This window comes from Marmota marmota, unplaced genomic scaffold (genome assembly GCF_001458135.2).
Source record: "Marmota marmota marmota unplaced genomic scaffold, marMar, whole genome shotgun sequence".
Lineage (NCBI taxonomy): Eukaryota > Metazoa > Chordata > Mammalia > Rodentia > Sciuridae > Marmota > Marmota marmota.
Window position 1 is genome coordinate 8,945,426 of NW_026000174.1, and position 27,265 is coordinate 8,972,690.

The 27,265-nt window shown below is 37.7% G+C and overlaps 1 protein-coding gene and 1 long non-coding RNA gene across 16 annotated transcripts in view; one reads left to right on the plus strand and one right to left on the minus strand.

The window, feature by feature from the left end:
* LOC125612165 overlaps positions 1-996 on the minus strand; it is an 11,876-nt gene extending 10,880 nt beyond the window's left edge. The window contains exon 1 of the long non-coding RNA XR_007342506.1: positions 635-996. This is a non-coding gene — a long non-coding RNA (uncharacterized LOC125612165). The remainder of the gene's footprint in view (positions 1-634) is intronic.
* Positions 1-27,265, plus strand: part of Tenm4 (teneurin transmembrane protein 4) — a 2,842,490-nt gene that overhangs the window by 1,718,679 nt on the left and 1,096,546 nt on the right. The gene's annotated exons all lie outside the window — the stretch shown is intronic.

The following is a 27,265-nucleotide window of genomic DNA, read 5'->3' on the forward strand; positions in this document are numbered from 1 at the left end:
ATATATGTAATAAATTGTCAAACCTCACTGACCACTGCCCATTTTGCATTGTCATTGTTTGGGAAACAACTTTTAAAAATGATTTATATAGTTTGGCTTATGAATGTCCCCCAAAAACCTGCATTTTGAAGGCTTGGTCCCCAGCATTTGGTGCTATTGGAAGGCAGTGAAGCCTTTGGAGGGTTGGGCAAGTAGAAGCAAGTTAGGTCGCTGGAGGAGTGCCCTGCAAGGGTATTCCAAGCTGGATCTTCCTCCTCTCTTTGTTCCCCAGCTACCACATGGTAAATAGGCCTTCACACTCCCCCATGATGTACTGTGGGACCACAGGCCCAAAGCAACTGTGCCATGCAACCATGAGTTGAAACCTCTGAAACTGGGAGTCCAGATAGATGTTTTCTGCTTTCAGTTGTTTATTTCAGGTATTTTGAACAGTCATGGAAAGCTAACACGATGACAATGACTATAACAATGACAATAATTCATTCTTTCCTACCCAATTATGGCAATTTTGTCAACTTACTGCTCACAAAGAAGGAATTTACATAAACAAGAACTTCTCATCCACAAAGAAAGACTAATTTGGGTGATTGGAGACTGACATCTATGCCTTATCAGCCCCAGAAGCAAGAAGTACCTTAAGTAAGCATCCAAGCCTTCAGTCCTGTGAGTATCTGGCCAGGAGCTCTATTCTCAGGCTCCTCCGGATTCTGGTTGCTGTCTGACACTGTCCCATTTCAGTCTCACCCTCTTAAGGCTCTTTTTGTCTTGCTGGGATGAAAGCCTTTGCTTCTTCTGGCATTTTCCTATTTTTGCACTCAAGTATGAAATGTTCACTGAATGCCTTTCTTCTCATTAAACTCATTATTCTCCTGAAAGTCTTGGAGCTGCAGTCTCCAAGTGAACAACACATCAATTATTATTTTAGACCTTCCGTGGTAGAAGTTTGGCATCAGATTATTCTGTGGCTTCCACTGCTACTGTCACTCCCGCCAACAGTAACATTTATTGAAAATTGTCTATGTTCCTGTTCATTTAGTACAAAATTTTCATAGGCCTCCAAAAGTCATAGTGTCTACTGCTAAAGACAAGCTTTTAAAATCCCAGCTAAGTGCATCGCTTGAAAAGACTTCATCTTTTTAACCTATTGCCTCAACCAATTTTAAATTCTCTTATACTCCACAAACACATATTATTCAGTGCTGAGACTTGTGTTAGGCCCTGGAATAGAGACATAAGGACGGTGTGATCCTGAGCTCAAGACAGACATGTTCTAATGAGCTACATACACATTGCAGTGATGTAAAGGGGTTTAGACACAATCTAGAAAAAATTCTTTGATTTTCAAAATTAGAAAATCAGGCTACAGAAAGTGAAATTACCGTGTCTGAGGACAATTATATAATGGATATGAAACCAAGACTAGAACCCAGGCTTAAAATCTCTTTCAAATATTCTGCATAGTCTCTCTCTAGAGATTTCTTTTAGCATCCGGATTAGCTCTGAATAATTTCAGTTTTGGTATCCGTGCTGCCAGAATAAGAAATGAATTTGTGACACTTCATAAGCCACCCCTCTGGACACTGTGACCCTCCCTCCAGGCTAGGTAGTACTATTCATCTGTAATCCTAGGCTCCTAGGCTTCCCCATCATAGACCTTGTTCCTCAGTTTAGGAAATGTTTTTCCCTGCACTAGACTATGAAGCTCTTAAAGAAAATCATACTCATTTCTTTCTCCCCAGTGTTTAGCATTGAACTTGGCACAAAGTAAATATTCATGTTTTGCTGAATGAATGAATGAGCACACAAATGAATAAAATCAAACTACTCATGAAACCTGCTATTGTTATTTATAGTGATGCTAATCACCTCACTGATGTGGAAACAGGAAGCCTGGAGAGAGCTCACCATGTACAGTGTCTTCACTTCCAATGCCTAACTGTTCCAGCATAATTAAGGTTGGCATTACTCCATGCTTAGGGTGGGGAAGAATAGAAAAGAAAGGGGAATAAAAGCTAAACAGAAAATGCTAGAGCCACCTAGGAGGTTTATTTTTAACTCACTGTGTTGATTTATGCCTTGTATCTTAGTGTATGCAAAATCAAGTGAGGCCTCAAGACTTGGGACTTTCTATTTATTTCATTTTTTTTTTCAAAATTAAGAATTACAGAACAATGAGGGAAAAAGAAGAGGGCAAATCTGAGAGATCTGACATGCTATCTGTAGCAAATTCATCAGTTGAATAATAATATGAGAAAAGCATAAATTTGAGTCTGGGAAGACTTGGGTTGTGTATTTCACAGCCACTGACTTGCTGGCTGACCAGAAGGGGCTATGGGATGCTCTCTTAGGCCCTCAGTTTCTTGATCTGTGTAAGGAGGGATGTGGACTAGGTCAGATAATTTTTAAATCCCCTTCATGCCTTAAGTTTCTGCCTTTGCTTTCTTCAATGCCTTCTCAAAGCTGGAATTATAGGGAGGCAAAAGGCCAACCCCAAGGACCAGTAATAGTCTCCCATTGTTTATGCAGTGGCCGTCATGAACAACCTTAGAAGAAAAACCCTCTGGTCCCTTTGATCTGGTAAAACAACTTGCTTTATTAAAAAATAAAAATAGCTACCACTTATGGAGCCCTTCTGTGCTGACAGGCATTATATACCAAGTGCCTTTTATGCATTATTTCATTTAATTTACATAACCACCCCATGAGGTAAGGCCTTTTCATTGCCATATGGGAGAAATTTTCATATGGGGAAATTAAGATTTGAACTTAGTGAGGAATGCAGAAGAGAAAGCCCCTCCCCAGACCTACAGATTCAGAATCTACATTTGTACAAAATCCCCAGGTGATTTGTTTGCACAGTGAAGTTTGAGAAGCCCTCCTGTAAAGAGCCTTCTGGTTCTTTCTGAATCTTCCTGAAATGATTTGATCACCATAAAAGATTCTAAGAACATCAGGTTCTTGAAATCCCTTTTGTTCAGTGTTTCAAGTAAAAAATAAACAAACTGAAAATAATTCCATAGTTGCTGTAGGGCATAAGATTTTGACAGAATGAGATCTGGCCCCTTGCTCCACCACCTACTCATCATATAACCTTGAAAATTGTGCTCTACCCAAGTTTTCTTCATTTTATATTCTTATCCATGGATGGTACCAAACCCTGCATATACTACTTGTCCCTGTAAATACATAAACATAATACTTTTTCCATCTTAGCTAAGCACTTATTATGCACTGTGGCTATAACTTTTGCAATTTGATATGTGACCGAAAAACTAATATGCATTTCTTTTCCCTTCTTTACAATTTCACGGGTACAAGATTTGTTCTTACCATAGATCTTAACAACCTCAGCATATGATTTTTTTTTCTCACCTTAGTAAATTGAGAACTTTCACCTTTTCACTTAAAGGAAGCCCTTTATAGCTTCTGTTTGGCATTTCCAAATAGCCAGCACCACTACTCTTGTGCTTTGGGGGCATTATTAAGTAAAATAAGAACCACTCGGATGCCAGTGCTGTGATACCACTACATCCTATCAGATAAATGAGAGGGCTGTTAAGTGACCCAAGGTCAGGTAGCATACATAGCACAGAGTGGAAATGGTGGATGAAGGGATGGTACACATGAGTGGAGGGAGATTTTATGGCAAGCTATGAAGTTTGGAACTTATTTAATATTTCTGGAATTTATTATTTACTAGTTTCAGATAACAATTTACCATGGGTAACCGAAACCTTGGATAAACAGGGACCACTGTAGTTTCTTCATCTGTAAGAAGGGAATCATAATCCTTTATTCTCACTCCAGTTGTCTTACATGCACTCTCATGCATGCATGCATGCAATCACACACGTGCACACAAACACACACACACACACTCATTTATCATCATGCCTGGAACCTACTAGCAGGTCCACAAATAGTAGTCACAGAGTCACTTTCCTTAGCTTCCCATCTATACAGGAAACTCCAGATCATTAATCATGGCAGGAAGGAGTGCCTCCCTCCTCCGATGCCAGCCATGTGTCTTGAATCTCTAATTTGGATTGTGAGTGCCAGATAATTTGGTTGACATAAAATCATAGTGTTTTTGTGAGTACTTATCCCAATTAGCAAAAGAGCTATCAAAAGGTCCTGGCAGATGAGGCAGAGTATCTGCCTTGCCTGCATCTGTTCAAGGAGCCAGTTCATTGGAGAGCAATTTCTAGAAGAGTTAGAGCCTTGGTTGAGAAGAGACAAGGGCAGGAAGAACTGCTGAAGTGTGACATGCCCAGACACTTGGGCTGGCACTTGGTGCATTTCTTATATCAGCCAGGACCCACATTCCTATCTTTTCTCTCTACAACTCCCAGCAGGAATAAGGAGTAGAAGAGGAAAAGTCAGCTTGGTAATCAGAGAAATATGAATTTCCATCTTAGCCCTACTATCTGTGAGACCAGTTCATTAAAACTCCCTTAATCTCAATTTCCTCACTAGAAAAACAAAGCTAATCATTCTGACCTCATATCCATGTTGTGGGATGGAAGTAAGATCCAGGATGTAAGCGTTCCAAGCATGAGGCTTTGGGTATGAATGTCAAAATACCAGAAATGGGGAACTCAGTAACTATTTGCTCCTCTTTTTACTCTTCAAATTCTACTCAGCCAGATAGACTTGATTTAAAATTCTTTCCCTCCTTTTTGTATTTTGTATTCTTTGTCAAGTCATGTTACTTAATGTCCCTGAGTCTCAGTTCCCTTACTGTAAAGTGAGGACAGTAATACCCTTCTTTGAGGGTTTGAGGGATATGATCACAACACCTGATCCACAGTAGGCTCAGGACAGGTATTCTTTCAGGTGATGTCAGCTCTTCACATTCAAGGAAGTTGATCTCAAGCCTTACTTCCTGTGAGACTTGTATAATCCCTCTCCTTTGCTGAGCCCTCCCTACCTTATAGAATTTGTAACTTGAAGTGCTTGGGCCTAGAATCTCTTCTTTTTCTACCCTCCCTTCTTAGATGGGCTCACTGAATCTCAATTTAAATGCCATCTACAGCTGATGACTCCCAGATTCAAATCACCAGCCCTCAACACCTCTCCCCTTTTGTGGTTCACTGCTTGACTGATTCCATTCCTGTAGGCTTGTCATGAGATGAAACCTCAAAGAAGGAAGTGCCTGGTGGAGCAAAGCTTCTTGGTTCATGGCATCCAGGAAGGAGAGAGACAGACAGACAGACATAACAGATCCAAGGACAAGATATAACTTATGTCCCCAAAGACTTTCTCTCCTCAACTAGTCCCTATAGCCTAAAGTTTCTACCACCTCCCAATAGTCTATTCAGCTGTGAATCCATCAATAGATTAATTCTTTGATGAGGTCAGAGCCCTCCTGATCTAATCCCAAAATGTCCCTTGCCTGAACACTGTGCACTGGGGACAAAGCCTTTATCACATGAGCTTTTGGGAGGCACTTAAAATTCAAACCATATTATTGTCTACCGTTAGGCCAAGTATAACATGCATAAATCATATTTGGGATGCACAGATAATAGACCTTTTGTACAACTATTTTTTTCTTCAGTTCTCATAATGACCCAATAAGAGAAAAGGTATTACACCCTTACCTTACACCCATATTTATAAGTAATGAAACAGGTTCACATATGTGACAAGAAATTCCTTGTCACTTATGATAATAGAAAAATCAAAACATGAACCCAGGTATTGTTTGTTTGTTTGTTTTGCATTATTGCTGGACTGATTCTATCTAGTAAAACTTTTCTGGAACAAAGGATCAATTTATATATTTATATATATATATATATATATTTTTTTCATTGTATCAAGAAAAGAGAGTGTCTAGTCGCTAGTTTTACACTTGTTTTGTCCTTCCTTTAAAAAAAAAGTTATAAATTAGGCCCCAATTAGGCTTTTAACTAAGTCATTCATAGAAGGTAAGCCTCCATTTTGAACTAAAAGACATATTAATGATCTCTCTTACCATGAAATGCCTCATTCCTCATGGTCTTTCTACATAGTGGCCTGACTATAGGAAAGTCTAATGTAGTCTGAGCTCCCTGTTGAGGCTGACAGGTGAAGGGTGTGATTCACTGGAATACAGTCTTCCCTTGAGACTTAGTAATGCCTGGGAAAAACTAGAATACTTTAGGAAGATGGCTTGTGCAGTTCTGATACAGATTTCTTTAGATGCATGATGGAATTGGTTTTACAGGCAAAACCAAAACGAAACTATAAATAGGGATTAAAAACAGTGTAGAGTTTAAAATTTTGCCAGCCTTGCAAGCTATCAAGTCATCCTGCCATCGCTGCATGAATACTGGCAGAAGACACAATTCTCCTGGATCAGAGACAAAGGACTTTATTACTCCCCGTACAGCAAGAAGCATAAGCATCAACTGTCTGCAAAAGTACCTGACCCCAAAAATTTCCGGGGGTAACCCAGATCAGGCCAGATGGATGGACAGATGTGTAGTGGGTTACATTATAAAAGAAAAGCCTTGAACTTAGGGAACCCACATCTTCCACAATAGACAGTAAGTATGCCTGTTTTTTGCCTCAGAAAGAGACAATATTTCTCTCTTCTGGGGCTATTTGCTGCATGTGTATCCTTTTAAAATATAATCTAGAACAAGTGGTAGGTAGTACTTCTCTTACAAGTTGTTATGGTTTGGATGTGAGATGTCACCCAAAAGCTCATGTGTGAGACAATGCAGGAAGATTCAGCGAAGAAATGGGAGTCTTAGCCTAAACATTGAATTAATCCCTGGTAGGATTAACTGAATGGTAACTAGAGGCAGGTAGGGTATAGCTGGAGAAAGTGGTTAATTGGGGATATTGCTTTGGGATGTATGTATATATATCGTATACCTGGAAAGAGGAGTCTTTCTCTGCTTTCTGATGATCATGATGTAAGCTGCTTCCTTCTGCCACACTCTTCCACCATGATGTTCAGTCTCACCTCAAGCACCAAGAATGGAACAGCCTTCTATGGACTAAAACCTATGAAACAATGAGCCCTCAAATAATTTTTCCTACTTTATAATTGTTCCAGTTGGGTCCTTTTGGTCATACCAGTGAAAAGACTGACTAAAATACAAGTTATACAGAAGAAAAAAAAAACACAACTACGGAAAATTATTTCCCAATATTCAATTAATGTTTAACATTATTATATTAATATTATTAGTAAAAATTATTGATATCAACTACTGACTTCTGTTGTTGTTTATAAATGAATACATGTATACACTCGCCCTATGACAAAACACTAATGAAACAGCAATGGAATTTATATAATCTTCCCTATGTGCCTCAGTGTTCAGTCATTGAAGCATAATCATCACTAATACTTATTGAACATTTATATTTGTTTTACCCTTCCTTTAAAAAAAAGTTATAAATTAGGCCCAGGCCCTGTTCTAAGCACTTTACAGTTATTAACATATTTATACTCACAATAATTCTGTGACATAGTTAACTGTCATTTCTCTATATACAAGAGAAAACTGGATCAGAAGGAATTTAAGTAAGTTGCTCCAGGTCACATACCAGGTCATCATTGGTAGAAGCAGGATGCAATTCCAGGCAGTTTGAATTCAAAGTGATGTTTTTGCTATACTGCCACATAAATGGCTACATATGGGAATATAACCCACATTTGAAGGTCAGAGAAGTAGTATATTCTTCCCATAATGTCTCAATGACTCTTCTTAGGAGATTTCTATTGGCTTAATTTCAAAGCATGCTTAGTCTTCAAATAGCAAAATGAAAGAGCACTCAAAGGGAGATAGCATGCCAGAACTTAATATTGAGGAGCAACCAGGTTTGGGATAGGGTTGGTTATTTGGGATAGGACCTGTCAGTGGGCACCTGTAGACCTGCAGGTAGCATCCTCTTGACTAAGCCGACAGTCTGGTTCAGAGGAGAATGCTTTCCCAAGGACCTGTCCCAGAGGGTTAATGCTAAGCCAGTAAAGCAATATATGCCTGCACCCAGAGTGGAGCTCTGTTCTGAGCAAGAGACCTGAGGTAAACCAGCCTGGGACCAAAGATGAGATTGTAAACTCAGGGTGTCCCTCATAAGCAGCTCTAAGAAACCCAGAAAAATTCCAAATGACACCTCTCCACCCCTATCTTACCACCCTGCAAAGAAATCAGCCACAGTTCAGATAGCCTCAGTATCTAACTGGATGGGACTGAGCCTATACTGTTTTTCTCAGGAGAATCCAAAAGAAAAGGCATTGGATAGACAGATTAAAAAAAAAAAAAAAAAAAAGCACAGTTTATCCACTAAGAATGCTGATTCTGAGACCCCCTCCTCTCTCCTCAAGCTGCTGCCTGAGCCTCTCAACTAGACTCCTCCCTGACTTAGCCCTATTGGCTCCCTTGGAAGCATAGCAGTTATGGCATTGGCTTATGGGTTTGGACAAGGCCATGAACATCCATGTCCAGCGATCAAGTCCCCAACAAATAACTTCCTGAGGGTCTATTTATCTTCTCTTTCAGCCCAACAGGACTTGGGTCTATAAATTGTAGTTAGAATTCAGGTCCATTTGCTAGGTCAGGGATGTGTTGCATATCAATAGAAGAGCGGAGCATCAAGGTGTTCCTTCTGCAAAGTCCATTTGCCTACTGTAGTGAAACAGGCATGCTCAGCAGGCAGCAAACCCGGAGGTAGGCTGGGCAGCTGCAAACCTCTGCAGTGGACAGGAACCATGGAGACTAGAGACAAATGAACTGCTTCTGAGCAGGCTCAATACTTCCTTTACAGGCTCTGAAATGCTTTTTATGCAAAGTCAAAGCTGAATTTTGCTAAAGGCATATCTAGTATTTATACTTGGCTTGGCATTCTATTAAAAGTGTGGTTAAAGATCTGCTGTGTGTGTTGAGTTTTATGGCCCTGCACAAACACAGGCAGCATGCAGTCACAAAAATCAGGGGGCTCCTTGGCCTGAACTAGTTTTTAATCCCACCCCTGCCCCATACCATGGGACTTTAGGCAAACCTTTCAACCTTCTTTTTTTCTCATATATAAAAAGGCTCAGTAAAGTAGGCTTTATTGTATGGATAAAACAAGATGAATCGAAGTATCTGATATATATCAGGCACTCGATGGCTTGGAACATGTCTAAAATTAGAAATGCTTGTGTGGAAACAGCAATGAGGCTGTACGGTTTAGCATGAGGATTTCAAAGGAGGGGTTTGGAATGAAACCATACCAGTTATGGTATGGTTCTTTCATTTATTGGTCTGGTAACCTTGGATGTGTTATTTACTTTTCTGTGAATGGGGATCATAATAATGCGGGTCTCATGAAGTTGTAGCATGACTAAAAGTCATAATGCCCTTAAAGCACAAAGCATAGTATTTTTTTCCATAGGAAGACCTTAATAAATGTGAGGTGTTATATCTCGACTGGCTAACAGAAGTCTTAAACTCAGTTTAATGAGACACATTTTAACCAGGCTGTCCCTGGTGCAGGTAATGTATAGTTGTATATTTATTATTGGGGAAAAATAACATTAAAATAATCTTTAGTGGAATTGTTAATCCAATTGAGTAGAACCTGGTTTTATTGGCTCTTTATTAGGAGTGTGGGTGTTACATGGTGTGATGGATACAAAGATGAATAAGGAATGAGAATAAAATTGATGTAGCGAGCACTGTGCTAAGGATTCTCAAATGGATTATCTCATTTAATTTTTCATATAGTTTATATTAGTGCTATTAGGAAGAACAATTTGTGGACATTTGGGAAAGGTTGGAAAGAGAAAAATATATATTAAAATCACCCATAACTGCCATTACCTCTTTGCTGTGCTTTCTCCTGTCCTTTTTCTGGGAAAAGTGTGTGATATGTTTCAGCCTCAATTCCATCATCTATAAAATAAGAATAATATACTCATCATTTGGGGGTGGTTAGATAACAAATGATATCTTTATGGAAAGAATATAACAGTACTTGGCATTTGGTCTCAATAAATTGCTATTTCCTTCAGAATCTCACATGTGAATAACTTCATAGAGCTTTTAACACTAACATATATATGCTTGAGAATAGGAGGTGGCATTTCAGAGAGACTGCAAAGCCCAGAGATAGATTTGGACCATAGATAGGGTACCAAGTTGCTCATAGATTTTAGTGGGTGGTGGTTTAAAAAAAAAGGCTTGAATTTTATACTTTAAAAAAAAAAAACATGTAATTGTTTGGATGTAAAAATTCTGGACTATGTTTAAGGTAAGAGACTGCAAAGAAACACTGACCTTGTTGTGGACCAGCTCAGACTAGGACTATGGTCCCGGAGTTATGATTTTTTTTTTCTTTAGTCATATGGACCTATCCATTGAAAAGCTGGAGAGGTACTGCTGAAGGATCCAGAGTTGTGAAAGGATTTTAAGTACACAACTAATGTGGTTTGGAGTTAGGTGTTAGATCACACTGGTGGACCTGTGGATGGTAGGGACAGATGGAAAACCTAGTGCAGCTTATATGCTGGCCTGGAGGAATAAGAACGAGATAAGAAAAATGTGGAAAACAGTGAGGAGCAGACAGATTTGGAAAATTTAGAGACATGGTGAATAAGATTCTCTGATTTTTCCAATATAGAAAATTAGTCAGATGATCTCTGAGCTGAATGCAGACCTAGAGGGACTGTAGACTTAAAAAGGATACAGATACACATGATCATTAGCAATGCACTGTAGAGAACTATGTGCTTTGCAGCAAAACTTTTTGGCTTCCCTTCCACCTTAATTAAAAAGAAACTTCACTCTCTTATATTTACTCCAAGTGAATTACAAACTGAAGTTCCTGGTTCTTGAACTGACTTTCTGTTTCTCTGGAAATTATTTTAAGAAATGTGCTCCCCTAGATATGCCAGCATTTAACAATTGCCTTCTCTAATCATGGGCTCTTAGGTAAGGAAGAAAGTATGCAGCTTTGGGGAACCCTTAGGCAAAGACTGCACATGTTCTGAGCCACTGTAAAAGGCATTGCTCTTGCAGAGGAAGAAAATGTGGATTCACATTTCAGAACCAGAGCCCACTGGTGTGAGGGCACATTTTCTCTGTGACAATATCAGGGCAAAAATTAAACATTCATAATATGATAATTAAGAGCTGAATAATTTACTCTAAACCAATAAAGTAGATGTTAGTAGCGTGATAGCTCAAGAATGAAACATAGTGAAGGAGAAATAACAGTTTGCTCATTAGCTACAAGTCTGTATGTACTATTCTGCAAAAGAATTCAGAAGGAGAATGTGCTCTCAAACTTGGATAGTCAATAAGGTGATGTTGCAGAAAGACTCTGAGGGAAGAGTAGGAAAATCCAGTGAATAGCACCCCAATGTTCCTTTGATGAGCCATGTGACCAGGGACAATTCATTCATCCTATTTGTAGCTTTGTTTCCAAATTTAACATTGAGCAAAAATAGTTACTGTCTTCTCAGTAACATGCTCTTACATCTAAAATACAGCCGTCTGCTGTCTTCATACCAAATACACAGCAGCCTTGCAGAAAGTTTAGTTAGTGTGATATTCTGCCAAGATGTCGTAGTAAACTGTAGCTGCTCTGCAGTGGTGCTGATTGGCCTTTCTCTCATCCTTAGGTCACTGAAATAAGGAAATAAAAACTACTCAATAAAGTAGATGTGGTTGGAAGTCTGTCGGAAACTCTCTTACAATCTCTTAGCACTCTCTGACAATCCCAGACATCCTCAGGGTTCCATCTTAATAGAGATATCTAAGAACCCAGCATCATCACAGATAAAGAGGGCATCAGAACAAATGTAAATGTTTTCCTTTCATTCCTCTGTGAGGGTTCCCAAGGGCCCTTTCGTGGATATGGTCCATGTTTTCACATATCATCTTTTAATTCTCTATTTTGCATTGAAACTCCTAAGTCTCCATCCTTTTTGAGTCCAAGTTCTTCCTATGTTCTGAAAGTACCCAATTCTTGTGAGTAATACTTCAAAAAATTAAGACATACACAAGGAAGATCATCATCTCTGCATCCTTTTCCTTCATTCTCCTTACTTGAGGAGGGACTATATTAAAGTTTAGAGTCCTAGTAGGAGCAAGCTAAGACAGGTCTGCCCTGAGTTTCTGCTCTTGTCTGTGACTCTGGGATAACTATAGCACCTTCTTCATGGCGCGCTGTGAGAATTAAATAAGTGGTGTATAATACATTTGGTACCAGTGCCTGGCACAGAGTCAGGTTGACACATGGCATTAGTTGAGACTTAAGACTGTGCTTTGCAGTGGCAGGCAAATGAGAGAGACTTGGCCCTGCTCCAGGGAACTTGGTCTAGGGAGTGAGACAGGTTTGTAGTGACTGAAGTACTCAAGTGAGGCCTGAAGGGAATAACTTCACAGTCAGAGAAGCAGGGAAAGCATTCTGCCTGAAGATGGGGATATTGAGTATTGAGCTTTTACATCGGGGGAACAGCATGAATAGGAACAATGCTATGCATGCAGGATGTATGTTATAAAGAGGTCACAAGCCACTCGTGGCAAGGGTGTGAAGAGAACCTAAAGAATGTGGAAGACAGGTAGGTGGACCCAATTACAGAATACCTACAGTGCCAGGCTAAGGGCATCTGGACTATCATTTAATGAAGAGCCATGGTTGAATGTCTGTGGGGAGACTAAGGGTGACACCCAGGGAGGTGAATCTGGGTAGAAGTGTCCCCTTGAGATATTGTGGTGTCATCCTCAAGCCTCCCCTTCTCTCCTCTGATAACTTGGATTCTTCTGGCTGGATTTTTCCTGGCCCATGTTGTCATACAGTATGTGCACAGTAGATTATTTGTTGAGCAAATAGTTAAATGTTCATCATTAACTTTTTCCTCCTTGTTACATCAAGAAGAAAGAATATCCACATGAACTAAGTGGTAGGCTCGGGCCTTGGAGGACAGAGTTCCAGTTTCAGCTCTGTGGTCTGCAGCTGCTGGAAGGTCACCTAACCTCCCTGGGCCTCATTAGCTCTCAGATATGGAAGAAATAAAGACAACTTGCCTCCCAGAGTTTTTAATTAAAATTAGTTTCTTCATCCTAAAGGGGAAGGAAAAATACTAACAGGCAGTTCTCAGAACCCAAGGTCAATTATCTATACCAGGCGGGTTGAGACTGCCCGGACCTCTCACCTGTTTTTTCATCCTGTTCTCTTACTTTGAGGGTGAAGGGAAAAATGCCCTTTGAATGTGCTTGTTCCCACGGAGACTGCTTTGAAAGATTGTATGTATCAAATAACCTGTATTTATTTAGCAATAACTAATTTGTCTCATTTTTATTAATCACATAGTAGCCAATCAGAGTTTATAATGTAAACAAAATAGGTTACCACATACTAATTTGATACATTCCAGCCAAAAGCAAAGCAATTTGTCATTTTAATTAACCTTCATTTGAGTAAATGCATTATTTGTTAGCCTTTAGGGAATACAGAAAATAACTTCCAGTTCCCATTACTATCTTTAAAAATCCTTTGGTATTTGGGGATTCTAGGTTGAGTGTCAAAGATGAAGAGCTCAGTTATACTACTTATAAGCAATAAAGAAGTAACTCAATATTGCCAAACATAGCTGAACATGCTAATAAAAATTATATCATCTATGCATTTTTATTTATAACTTCAATTAGCATACAATGAGCGCCAACTATCACCTAAATATACCTAATACAAGATGTAGTCCCTTCTTTGAAGGAGTTCACGGTTTGCTGATTTATTAAACAAATAATTATTTTATATCTGTTAAGTGTCAGATGCTGTACTAGTCATGCATGATCAGCAACTGAGTATCCTCCTTCAAGCTGTTTATGGCTTAGGGCAGTGGTTCCAAACCATCCACACAAGCACACAAGAAAGAACATGAGCATCATCATCACAGGTTTCTGACAGCAATAATTCTTGCTGTGGAGTGAGTAAGAGAAAGACCTCTGTTCGAGAATCTTAACAGTAGGCTGAAAGAAATCATCTAGGTTAAATTGTGAGAGTACTCCCCATACCACACATATCCTACGTCATCCCCTCCCTAGGAGACTGTGTTCGCCAGGCTGGGACAGATGGAGATAAGAGGGCATTTCTGGATAGGGGACATTTGAGATTGATAGGAAGGCTGTAAAGACAGGATCCAGAAGAAAAGTGATATCACTCCAGATTGTGAGAGTGAAAATGAAAAAGAAGGGAACACATAGGAGAAATGTTCCCAAGGTAGAACACAGATTGGGGGACATGGATGTGAAGAAGAGGAAGTTTAAAACCTCAGTAACCAGGCAGCTGACCAGCAGTGAGGGTTGGGAGCTTCCTTGATGGAGATCAGGCTGGGATCTGGGGAGAGGGAATCTATGAGAAAGAGGAGGGAGCGTGTCAACTCTTGGAGAAGTTCCATGACATAAAGAACATGTAATTTTATGAGCATGACTCTGAAGTCAGAATTGAATAGTGAATCTGACTCTGTCTATGAGTCTTAAACAAGGTATTCTACTTCTAAGTTACCATTTTCATGTCCATCAGATGGGGCCAATAAAGTTTGCCCCACAAGGTTGTCATAGGGTTACCATATGCAATGGTGTAATATGTGAGGAGGTACTCAGTGAATATTTTTTTCCTCCCCCTGTTTTTCTCTTGGATAAGCAGTCAGGATGTATCAGGATACTCTTTACCTCTTGAACTCATGGTAATTTCCAGCCAGAACTTCAGAAAAGACCACAATGTTGTTCACAGCTGTCTCTACAATCTCTGTCTTGCTTCCTTCCCAGAAATTACCCAATGACTTATTGCCCAGCAAGGACTAGGTTGTTAAATATTACTAGAGCCATTTCTATTATTCCTTTCAGTGTATTTACATACCTGCTAAAAACAAACATAGCTTTTGCAGCTCTGGTCCCTAGGAATGTGGATGAGTTTTCTTTTTTATGGAGCAGTCCATTAAGTTACACACCAAGTTCAATATGACCTTCAACATCTTCAAATGAGGCTTTATTTACATGACTGTTGAATTATAGAATTTCAGGCACCACACTAAGCCAGAAGGGCTGCAAAGAAACTGGAAAGAAAAGTGTTGGGAGAGTGCTTTTGTAGGTGACTGTGTCTGAAGACTTGACAGAGAATAATTGTAAAGGACTTTTCATGATAGAAGCCAAAAGGGTTGAAAGGAGATGAGGTGAGACAGACCTCCTGTCGCATTTCTCCAATCTTTTCAACCCTTTCTCTTGCTCCATGTGGGCTCAGATATTTCCAACAGTAATTTCATGATCCTCCTTACAACTTATTTTAGTTACATAATAGTGTTTCAACTAGATAATGAGGAGTTGGTGGTCCTACAGGCAAAACTTGGGGATTTTAAAACTGGGTTTGAAGCTTGGCTCTGCAGTTCATTCTATGCTTGCCCTGGAAAAAGCCACATAGTCCATAAGGGTGGTGGTGCTGTGAAGGTGGCCATGGGGTTATCACACATATTATAAAGTTGTTCAAATTGGTATGTCGCCTCATCTATAATTATATTTTAGTTTTTATTCATAGTGATGCTTACTATGTGATTTTCTTGATCAAATCTGACATGGTAACTGTTTTATTGGTCTTTGCAAGAACTAACCTTGGAAATTTTATTTTCTCTTTACTTTCTATAATATTATATGTTATCCTTTTGAAATCTGGCTGAATAGAATCTGAATTATTCTATTCATTTATTTTAAGTTAGATGGCTAGCTTGTTCATTTTAGGTCTTCTCTTCTAATGGTAATATTTATGGCTAAAAATCTCCCTGTGGTACTATTTTAGCTGCAACCTCCAAGATAGTATAAGTAGGATTTTGATGATGAGCTATTTCTTTATATGTATATTTTAAATTTTATTGTCTTGTCCCATGAGTTATTTAGAAGTATCTATTTTTAATTTCAAATGTGTGGAGAATTTATGTTTATTCATTTTCTTATTGACTTACAGCTTAATTGAATTGAGATCAGATGACATAGTGTGATATCAACTATTTTAATGCAATAAAATTTACTTTATACAGATTGGTTCATAAGCAAATATGTAAATCAATCAAATTTTTTTTGGTAATTCTGGCTCAACTGAGTTTACAGGTCCATGTCACCCTGTCCACCTGAACTAATTGAGTTTTCCAATTATCTTCTAAATTTTACTGTTTGGGGGTAGGATTTCTAATCAATTTATCAACCACTGAGAGAATTATGTTGGATTCTTTCACCATGAGGGTGAACATTTTAATTCATGAGAAATGTGTAATACTATAGATTTTATTACATACTACAGGTTTAGGGTTATCACATATTCCTGGTGAAGCATTTTTGTTATTTTGTAGCCCATGCTCACAATATTTCCCCCCTGAAGGTATACACCTTAAATTACATACTTTGGGATTGGAATTATTTTACCACTTATTTTTTATTCTTCATCCTGTTTTTGTTTCCTCACTTGTTTTGATGAAGGGAGTCTAGTGGTTGATTGATTGATGCTTATTCCACATTTCTCAACACTTTTTAATGGAATGGTTCATCTAGCATATAGCAGTTTTGAAGTAGGTATTTTCAAGGTGCCTAGTCTACTTGTTACCAGAAGCAGATGTCTGAACACATCACTCTTCAAATGCCCTGGATGAAGCAGAATCTGTGTTCTCTAGAAAAATCCTAACCTTTCTGGACCATTCTTTTGTATTTATTTTTAGCTTTGGACACCCCTTCCTTCTGAAACTAGATACCCCAGGAATATAATGGGAAAAATTGGAAAATGGAATCCAGAACTTAGGTTGAAAAGAAACTTTAAAGGACCTCCAAGCTAATCACAACTTGTTCCTTGAATCCCCCCTGTAGTATATGCAGATAATCAGGTAGCCCCCCTCAGCTCATCAGTCACAGGAACTCACTATCTCCTGAGAAGCCCATTTATCTTTCATCTATCTGAGATTTACTGCAAGGAATTGTAATGCCCAGGTTTAGATGCTGCCTAACCAAGTACAAAATCTGATGTGCCAGATGTCAGAAAGAGTAGGCTGGAAGCCTCAGAAGTGAACTAAAGCTGTATCCATAGCCAGGGTTTCTTCCTCTGAGAACTTCAGCTCTGCTCTTAAGGACTTTGAATTGATTGCATGTAGTTCACCCACATTATCTAGGATAATCTTCCTGACCAAAAGTTAAATGATTGTAGATATTGATCATAAAAACAAAATGCCTTCGTAGCAATACCTAGATTGATTTTGGATTGAACACATGGAGACTTGGGCCTAATCAAGTTGACATAAAATTGTCCTTTGCAGGTGTCTTCTCTGAACTAGAAACTATGGCTGGCATTTTTCATACTAAATTTTTATAGCTTTCAAAGACCCTTGAATTAAATATCATTGTTTTTATTTTAAAGATGAAAAAATTCCAACCGAGAGAGGTTAAGCAATTTATTATTGTTATTATTAATATATGTGGGGAAACTGAAATATGACAAAATAAAATGACCTTTATTCAATAAATATGTAAAGCCCCTAGCAAAATGTCCACTAGGTTATAAAGTCCAGAAAATATTAGTTCTGTGTCCATCTTCACTTTAGGACAGCTGCTAGTAGTGGTGCCTTCCACTGTGAAATGAAATAGTGCTGAGCACACATGCATAGGGCATGTTTGTGCAAGAGTGTGTGGGGCAGAGGGAAGACCTTGAAAGGTCCTATTTTTGTGATGGAATATTTAGAATAAGAGGCCATATTCTTGCCATCTCTGGAACATTGCTGGTATATTTTGAAGTACATTGAGCTCCTCAAGTTTGTACGATATACTATTGTATTTACTGAATTATTTTGTGTGATTAGAGAAAAATCCCTCAGGGATGCTTTTTTCCCAAGATCAAGTCATTTTCTACATGTGTAAATTAGGATAGTTATAATTCTAAAAGCATAATCAGAAATTCTAACCTATTTTATTCATGTTCTCATGAAACCTTGGGACCTGGGCCAGAGGGTAGCAGAGATGATATGTTGATACTGGGTCTGAAGAGTGAAAGGGGTGTAGAGAGAGGATGGAGTAGACTTTGGTTTGGCTGGATCATTGGTAAATATGGCATTACTTAGTTGGTTTCTTTGGCTCAAGTGGCTTATAAGTAATCACAATTTTCACAACAAAGTTTCACAAAACACATTTGTACGTATTTAGACAAATTGACATAAAAATAGACTTTCTGAAATTAAGGTACAGATCTGTCCTGAGGCTCATTCATCTCTCACAAAGCTTTCTTTTCATCTACATTTTGGCAGAAATAGCATTTGAAAGCAAACTGAAATTTAAAACGTGATTTCAAAAGTATATGAACAATCATAAGAACACTCCACTTGATAAAACACTTCCAAGTTTTCCAGACACATACATAGTATTGCAGAATTGGAAGAGCACTGTGCTTGGAGTCATATTTGGGTGGCAGGTTGATTCACTGTCCCCAAGATACCCCATCTTACCTTCACATCACGGGGATGGAGACTCAGCCTGGTGATAGCTCTGGGTGACGAATCATATCACAAGACAAACAAGGGTTACAGGAACACAGAGCCAAAGCAGAGTCCACTAGCAGCAATCATTCCAGTGAGTGAGAGGAGCCTCTTTGTGTAAGTGGTCAGTACTCAGGGACCACCTTACCAGAGTTATATTGAGTGTAAACAGACTGACACATCTGGGTTCGATTCTGGCTCAACCATATATTAGCTCTAAATCGGAGGAATATATTGAAATACTATAAAAATCAAATTCCTCATCTATTTCTACAGAGGAGTAACTAATACTCTCCTTTACAGAGTCATTGCAAAAAGTAAATAAGAAAGTCATGCAAGTAAACTAAATAATTCCTGACATATAAATAAAAATTAACTTCTCATAACCTATATTACCTAGCATATAGTGGGTACCCCTTTAGAACCAATATCATTCTGTCTGGAAAATTTAATCATCCAGTGCATGGCTAACCGTCACAAAATTCAAAGGGCTCACTTTTAAATTTCTCTTTCACATCCTTCTTCTACTTCTTTGAGCAAAACAGAACTTTCTTTAGAGATAAACTAAGCCTCAATTCAGGTCCTATAAAAAAAAAAAAACACATTTGTTCTGAGGCTAAAATTTTATGAAGGACGGGGTTTAATTTCTTTTTCGAGAGTAGCATATGTTAAATGTATAAGATGTTAAATCCAATCTGCAAAATATATTGCAGGTTTAGAATAAACCATAGTTTGAAGTTTAAATTGAATGATCAAAACCCTTATCATCTTCACTGAGAGATTTTCAGGCTGATGAAGTAACCTCCCTAGAAGAAGGATCAACATCAAGGCCGCTTCATTTTATACATTTTCTCAAGTACAAAATATTCAACCTGGGACTAGAAAGTAGCAAATTCATGTACATAATTACACTGCACAACTCATTTGTTGAGAAGCCCATTATGGAAGGCCCAGAGGGCCCTGAAAACCAGCCCCCACCAGTTGGTCCTGCAGAAGAGAAGCAGCCGGTTCTTCCTGCTCTGGGGAAATAGAGAAGAAGGGCCCACATGCCCTGGTTTCCTTGGAGATCCCACTCTGCTCCTCCTGAGACTCTGAAAAATACTCTATAAAAAATAGTCTCTGCTGTGGTCAGACTGCTTGACCTTCTCTAGACTCGAGATCCTGATCCCAAACCCACAGAAGGAAGGAAGGAAAAGGAGCGGAGGAGGACAATCACTTACTGAACAATGGCTGTGTGCTTTTCCTTCTCTAAGTGTTAAACACTCAAAATTATAGCAGTTCACCAGAATCAGTCTTGCAGAACACAAGAGAATACAGGAGTCTTTTAAACTTCTTCCAGCTATTAGGGCATTTTTAACATCCTTTTATGTCTGGGATTAATTAATCTCAAACAACCAAACCAAGTGTATAGAAGCAAGGCAAATTTTAAAAATATGAATAACTATGACCAATTAAACCCATGTGTGAACCTGGAAGGTTTTAATCCTCACAAGAACCCATTTTACAGAAGACAAATTGGAGGCTGTAAGAGGGTTAAGAATTTTCCCAAGTTACACAGAACACAAGGACCCATTCAGCATTAAAGGCTGGGCTCATTCTTGTGTATCCTGAGCAGTATGGCTAACTTCTCTGATAAGTACTGCAGGGAACACTTTTGAAAGCACGTAAAGATGGGCTTCATTTGTTTTTCCTGAGGTTCACTAGAGGCAGAAGGTTGAAGGAGGATATGGAAACTGTCTCTAGTGAATTGTTATGCATTCTGTTTTAAATAAAGAATTGGCTTACTTCTGTAAATAGCATAAAGAGATATTTTATTTTTGTATTATTCATTAGAATGTTTCCTGAAAGGGAAGCTGGTACCATGAACTTCTTCTCCAGAGAGAAGACTGGCACAGTTCACCCAAGGTACTGCTTTTCAGCCTAGTTATTCTCATTCTGCTCAGATGTGACTTGCCCCACAGTCTCTCTGGCTACTCCCCTAGGAAGAAACTGTTCATGCTTCTATGAAACCATAGAGCTTTTGAGTCTGGCTTGCAGGGTTTCTTTTTCATAAACATATTAGATGCCCATCTGCACAGTTTATAGAAATTGGGGACCCTGAGGCCATACAGAGCTTCAAGATGGTGTTACTTCTGCATTGCTGCCTGGTGTCTACCTGAACAGGTCTAGTCTTTGCATAAGTAACACATGGTATCTCATTCAGGAAAACAGGGGAAGGAAAGAGTTAACTCAATTTCCATTAATACCTTGTTACTTTAAGAATTAAAGAATGACAGAGAGAACCAAGAGATTAGAGTAGAGGTAGCTACAGATCTAAAGCCTCTGTAGTTTGGAATCGAAGCTTCAAGAGAGCAACTAATCAGCAAAGTGGGGAACAGTGGGTAATACCCAACAAGGTGGGTGACACTGAGCCACAATATTAGACTGTCAGAAATGCAAAATCTGGTCACTAGGACCAAAAGTAGAGAAGAATTTGTTATCACTGAACCTGTTTGTTTTAGTCAGCTTTTTTTGCTGCTATGATGAAAAGACCCAACCAGAACAACTGAAGAGGAGAAAGAGTTTACTTGGGGGCTCATAGTTTCAGAAGTCACAGTGTATAGAGAGCTGGTCCCATTCTGTGAGGCAGAACATGATGGCAGAAGAGTGTGGCAGGGACAAGTGGCTCACATAATGGTAAGGAAACAGAAAAACTCAATTCACCAGAAACAAATTATATACCCTGAAGCCATGCCCCCAGGGACCTACTTCCTCCAGCTACCCCTTACCTGCCTTCAGTTACTGCTCAGTTCATCCCATCAGAGATTAATTCACTGGTTGGGCTAAGGCTCTCATAACCTAATCCTCTACACCTTCTTGCATTGTCTTACACATGAGCTTTTAGAGGGCACCTCACATCCAAACCATAACACTATACCTGCACCCATGGCAAGTCTGGGGGAGGCATAACAATTTGAGAAAGAGAAAGGCAAGGTTGACAAGCTTAATTTGGAAAAAGTGGTAGATGAGAAAGTCAGACTGAGTTAAGTTATGGCAGGAACTGCAAAGCCTCCACTTCACTGTTCTCAGTCTGTTAGTGGAAAACTGTGACAGACAGCCCTTGTGAAAAGTTCATGTCCAAGTTTGCATCTCTGGAAAGGATTAAATCCCTAAAATTTTATTCCTTAAAACTTTAGAAATGCCAGCAAATATTATCATGGGAAACTCCATTGAACATGGCCATCTGAGTAACTTGTGTAATGGGGTTGCTACAAGCTGAAAACTGATAAACACATGTCCTCCAACCTAAGCTGCTGGGAAGGAAGCAGAGCAGAGAATACAGCACTGCCCAGGAGTACAGGATCTAGGGAGTGGCTTGTGCCTCTGACACAGGTTGTGTCTACCTCTTCTACAGACCATTGTGGCTCTGCCATGGACCACCAAACCTCTGCCAAGGTCTAACACACCGTCTGCTCCCAAACCTACCTGAGTGAGCACACAACTACAACAGCCTAAAACAGGTTAATATCTCTAAGCAGGGGAATGTCAAGGGTGTGATTTCATTGTGGAGTATTTACAACCACCTTGGTTTCACCAGAAAAGGGCAGGTCAGAATCTGTTTTGATCCTGGCATATATAGCATTTCAAAAGGTGGGCACACAAGTCCAATCCAGGAAGAGTAGTCATATTCTCTGGATTTTCAGAGAGCTTGTAGGTCCTCAAACATGCTAATAACCAGGGGGAGCTACCTAACTTCACACCAGAGGTGGGTAGAATGAGCAGAATACTAAGCTAGATGAACTGGGGTACTATGACAGCTCCCCAACACAACATAGGAATTGATTGTGCAGTCACTACTTTCAGACTACTTCCAGTTAGAGAGCAACAATGGCATGGGCATTTACTATGCCTTCCAAAACTTGACAGGATCCAAATCTGGAAGTCTCAATAAGAAATCTTTCCATCTCAAATACCCCATCAAGAAATAACTTTAAACTCTTTAATGTTAGTTTCTTTCCCCTTTATTTAACTGGTATTATCTTCTGTGTTGATTTAATAATCCCCATCACTTTAATGTATTAGTTGGATTTATTCTTTCTACATTTATTTTTCTCTCTCATTTTTATACTCTCTGCACTTTTTCTTTATATTCTCCATTATCAATTTTGGTTTCCCCCAATCTCCCTCGTTTTGTTCCTTCTTCTGTTTTGTTTACATATCCTCTATAATTTAATAGTTCTTTAACTTTCTTTAATACCTATTTTTAAGCCTATCCTAGAATATTGCTATCTTTTCTACTTTTGGACTAGTGGAGATGTAAACATTTTCAATAAATTTTTATAGTTTACTAAGATATGATTTTCTTTGAAGAATTTGCAGTCTCATATGATTATTATCTCCTCTTAAAGCAGTGCAAGGGATTAATTGCATCATGTTGCTTATGTTGAGTGTATGCTGTCATACTGAGATATATCCCATCCTTGGGCACATAGTAAAAAGAAAGCAGCTCACTAAAACAGACCCTTCCATAACAGTGCAAAAGATATCTACTCCAAAAGATGTGTAACTCTTGACATAAAAACACAGGAAACATGAGAAAATAAATAGTATAATACCTCAAAACATTCAGAACAGGACCATAACCAAAACATAAACATCAAAGTGGAGGAAATGCTAGACAAAGAATTCAGAAAGTTGATCAGTAATCAACAAAATGAAAGAAGATCTAAGAAACTAACCAAGGGGAAAAAATACAGAATATGAAATAGCATTTCTATACAGAAATTCTGAAAAAGAACCAAATAGAAATCTTGGACATGATAAACTCAATCAAATAAAAAACTCAGTGGAGGGTCTCACCAATAGGCTCAATCAAACAAAAGAAAAAAATATCAGGGCTCAAAGATAAAGTGGAGAAATTAGAACACTCAACAGTAATAAAGAAAAAAATAATAATAAAGTATAAACAGAGTACACATGAGTTTGGAAACAACATTAAAAAGACAAATTAAGCCTTGTGGATTTTGAGGAAGAAGAGGAAAAACAGAATAAATAATGTCTTAGCATAAAAAAACTTATTCAGTGAAACAATAGTAGAAAACTTCCCTAATTTTCATAATCAGATGGACATGCAGGTATCAGAGGCATTTAGAACTTCAAATAGCTAGGACCAGAAAGAAACTCTGCTTGACATATTATAGTCAACATGGCAAAAATTCACAACAAAGAAATAATTTTAAAAGCTGAAAAAGAGATGTGCCAACTCACTTACAAAGGCAAACCATTCAAAATATAACAGCAAATTTCTTAGCAGGTGCTCTAAAAACTAGAGGACATGTAATGCTATATTTCAAGTCCTGAAGGAAAATGATCACAAACCTAGAAGACTATATCCAACAAAGTCATTATCAATAATTATATAAGAAATAAGTAACTTCCAAGATAATCATAAAGTAAAGGAATAGAATGGAAAAATGGATTTAAAAACAAAACCCAACTCTGTGCTGTCTCCAAGAAACACACTTCATAGGCAATGAAATTCGCACATTGAAAGTAAAAGGATGGGAGATGATGTTTCATGAAAATTGAATCCAGGAAAGCAGGAATAGATGTTCTCCTATCAGAAAAATAAAATTTCAAGTAAAAATTAGTCAGAAGAATATCTTATCTATGTACATACATGAGTATACCATAGTGAACCTTACCATCATATACATTTATAAGACTGGTATCCTGATTATAATAAAATACATTTCATGCTTATATAATCATATCAAAATGCATTCTATTGTCACATATAACTAAATACAGGTAAGATCAGTAGCGTAGAAGATAAACCTATGAGGGAGGATGGAAGAGAAAAGGGAAAAATGGAATGAATTTAACAATATCATTTTATATTCATGCACATAACAAAATCATGTTATATTCCAAAGGGAATTTCACCTTTATGTATCTTTTGAAAAAAAAAAACAAGTTAATAAGGGAAGGCAGGAGGGAAGGAAAAGGAGATGAGAATGGGAATTGAAATCAAATTCCTTGCATGTATGATTTTTTCCCCAAAATGAACTCAAATGCTATGTATACTTGTAATGCTCTAATAAAAAAGAAAAAAAAAACTTGAAGTTAAATTATAACTAACAGTGTGACACCAAAATGCTTTTCAACTAAATTTAGAATAAGACATAGATGCCAACTGCTCTCATTTAATACAGTGCTAGAAGGTGTTATCTGTGCAATAAAGCAAGAAAAAAATAGAAAAGACAAAGCAGTCATTACATACTTGTAAAGGGAGTGATCCAACAAGAAGACACAAAGATTTTAAATATTTATGCCTTGAATATCAGTATACCTAATTTCATAAAATGAGTATTACTCAAAGAGATTGATAGGCCCTAAAGCACTAGTAATAGGCTACTTCATTACAACACGCTCACTAATAGGCCTTTCAGACAGAAAATCAACAAAGACAAAAGTCATATTTATGCTATTCATTAAATGGACTCAACAGACATCTATAAAATAGTTTATACAATAACTGATTATATTTTCTTTACAGCTATTCGTGAAACTTTCTCCAAAATTGATCATGAATTAATTCATAAAACAAGTCTCAGCAAATATAAAAATATTGAAATAATCCCTTGAATCTTTTCAGGTCATAATTAAATGAAATTAGAAATTGACAGATAAAAAAATCTGAGGAAAATATGGAGAAATACATGGAGACTAAACAATACAATTTAAATGATGAGTGCTCCTTGAAGTAATCAGGGAGAAAATTTTAAAATTCTTAGAATTAAAGAAAAATGAAAACACAACATACCAGAATCTATGAAATACAACAAAAGTTGTTTTATGAGGGCTGTTTATATAGCTATAAGTGCCATGATTAAGAAAGTGAAAGAGTCCTCAAATATTCTAACGATATATCTTAAAGTTGTAGAAAAACAAGAACAAATCAATACCAAAACTAGTAGTGGGAATCTAAACTGAAATAAATATTGCAAAGGATTAATAAAACAAACAATTGGTTCTTTGAAAAGTTGAACAAGATTGATAAGTCCTTGGCTAAGCTACTCAAAATAGAGAAAACACCAAAATTAATAAAGTTAGAGAGCAAAATGGAATTATTACAACAGACAACTGAAATTCAGAGGCTCATTAGGGAGTATTTTGCAAACTTAAATTCCCATAAATTAAAAAATCTAGAAGAAATGGACAAATTTATAGCCATATACAATCTAACAAAACTGAAACAGGAGAATATTAAAATCCTAAACAGACCAAGAACAAACAATGAGATTGAAGCAAGAATATGGCAAAAAAAAAAAAAAGAGTCCAAGACCAATTCATAGCTGAATGCTACCACATCTTTGAAGAACTCACACCCATAGTCCTCAAATTGTTCCATGAAATAGAAAGGAAGGAAATATATAAAGTCAGTATCATCCTGATATCAAAACCAAATAAGAACACTTCATTGAAAACTAAAGAACTGTATCCTTAGTGAACATAGATACAAAAAGTTCTTTATAATATATTATCAAATATAATTCAACCACACATGAAAAAGATCACACACCACAATCAAGTTGGTTTCATTCCAGAGATGAAAGAATGTTTCAACATACACAAATCAATAAATGTAATACACCACATAAATAGAACCAAGGACAAAATAATCACAGGATTTTATCCATAGATGCAGAAAAAGCCTTTGCCAAGCAACTCAACACCCTGTAAGATAAAAAACCTCAATAAACTTGAGATCGAAAGAACTTGTCTCAATATCATAAAGACTGTAAGTGACAAACCCAAAGACAACATCATACTAATTGAGGAAGAGGTGAACGCATTTTCTGTGAAATCAGGAGCAAGATAAGAATGTCTATGCTCACCACCTCTATTTAACATACCACTTGAAATGTTAGCCAGAGCAATTAGGCAAATGAAGTCAAAGGGATACAGTTGGGAAAGGAAGAAATCAAATTCTCCCTATTTGCAGATGCTATGATCCCATACTTAGAAGACCATAACCATCCCACTAGAAGACTTCTAGGTTTGATAAATTCAGCAAAGTAATGATACAAAATCAATACACAGAATTCAAGAGCTTTCTATACACAAACAACCCAATGAGAAAGAAACCAGAAAAACAAACTTAAAAAAAAATGACCCTATAAGTATAAATCTAGCTAATGAGGTAAAAGATCTCTACAAGGAAATTTACAGAAAACTGGAAAAAAAAATGAAGATCACACTAGAACATGAATTACAGTCCTAGAATAAAGACTTCCTGTGTTCATGGATAGGCAGAATTAATATTGTTAAAATGACCATCTGACCATAAGAGACCTACAGATTGAAAGAAATCACTATCAAAATACCAGCACTGTTCTTCACAGAACTATAAAAAAAAATCCTAAAATTAAAAGCTAGAGGCATCAGAACTCTTGATTCCAAATTATATCACGGAACTGTAATAATAAAAACAACTTTAAAAACAGGTAAAGAGATAAATGAAATATATGGAGAACACAGAGACAAACCCACAGTGTGTCATCTGATTCTTCACCAAGGGGCCAAAAATATATGATGGAGAAGAGAGAGCTCCTTTAACAAATGGTGCTGGGAAAACTGGATATCTCTACGCAGAAGAGTGAAAGTAAATCTCTATCTCTCACCTTGTACAAAATTCAACACAAAATGGATCAATGATCTAGGCTGAAGACCAGAAACATTGCAAGTTTTTAAAGAAAAAAAAAAACATTGGGTAAATACTTCAATCTCTAAGGA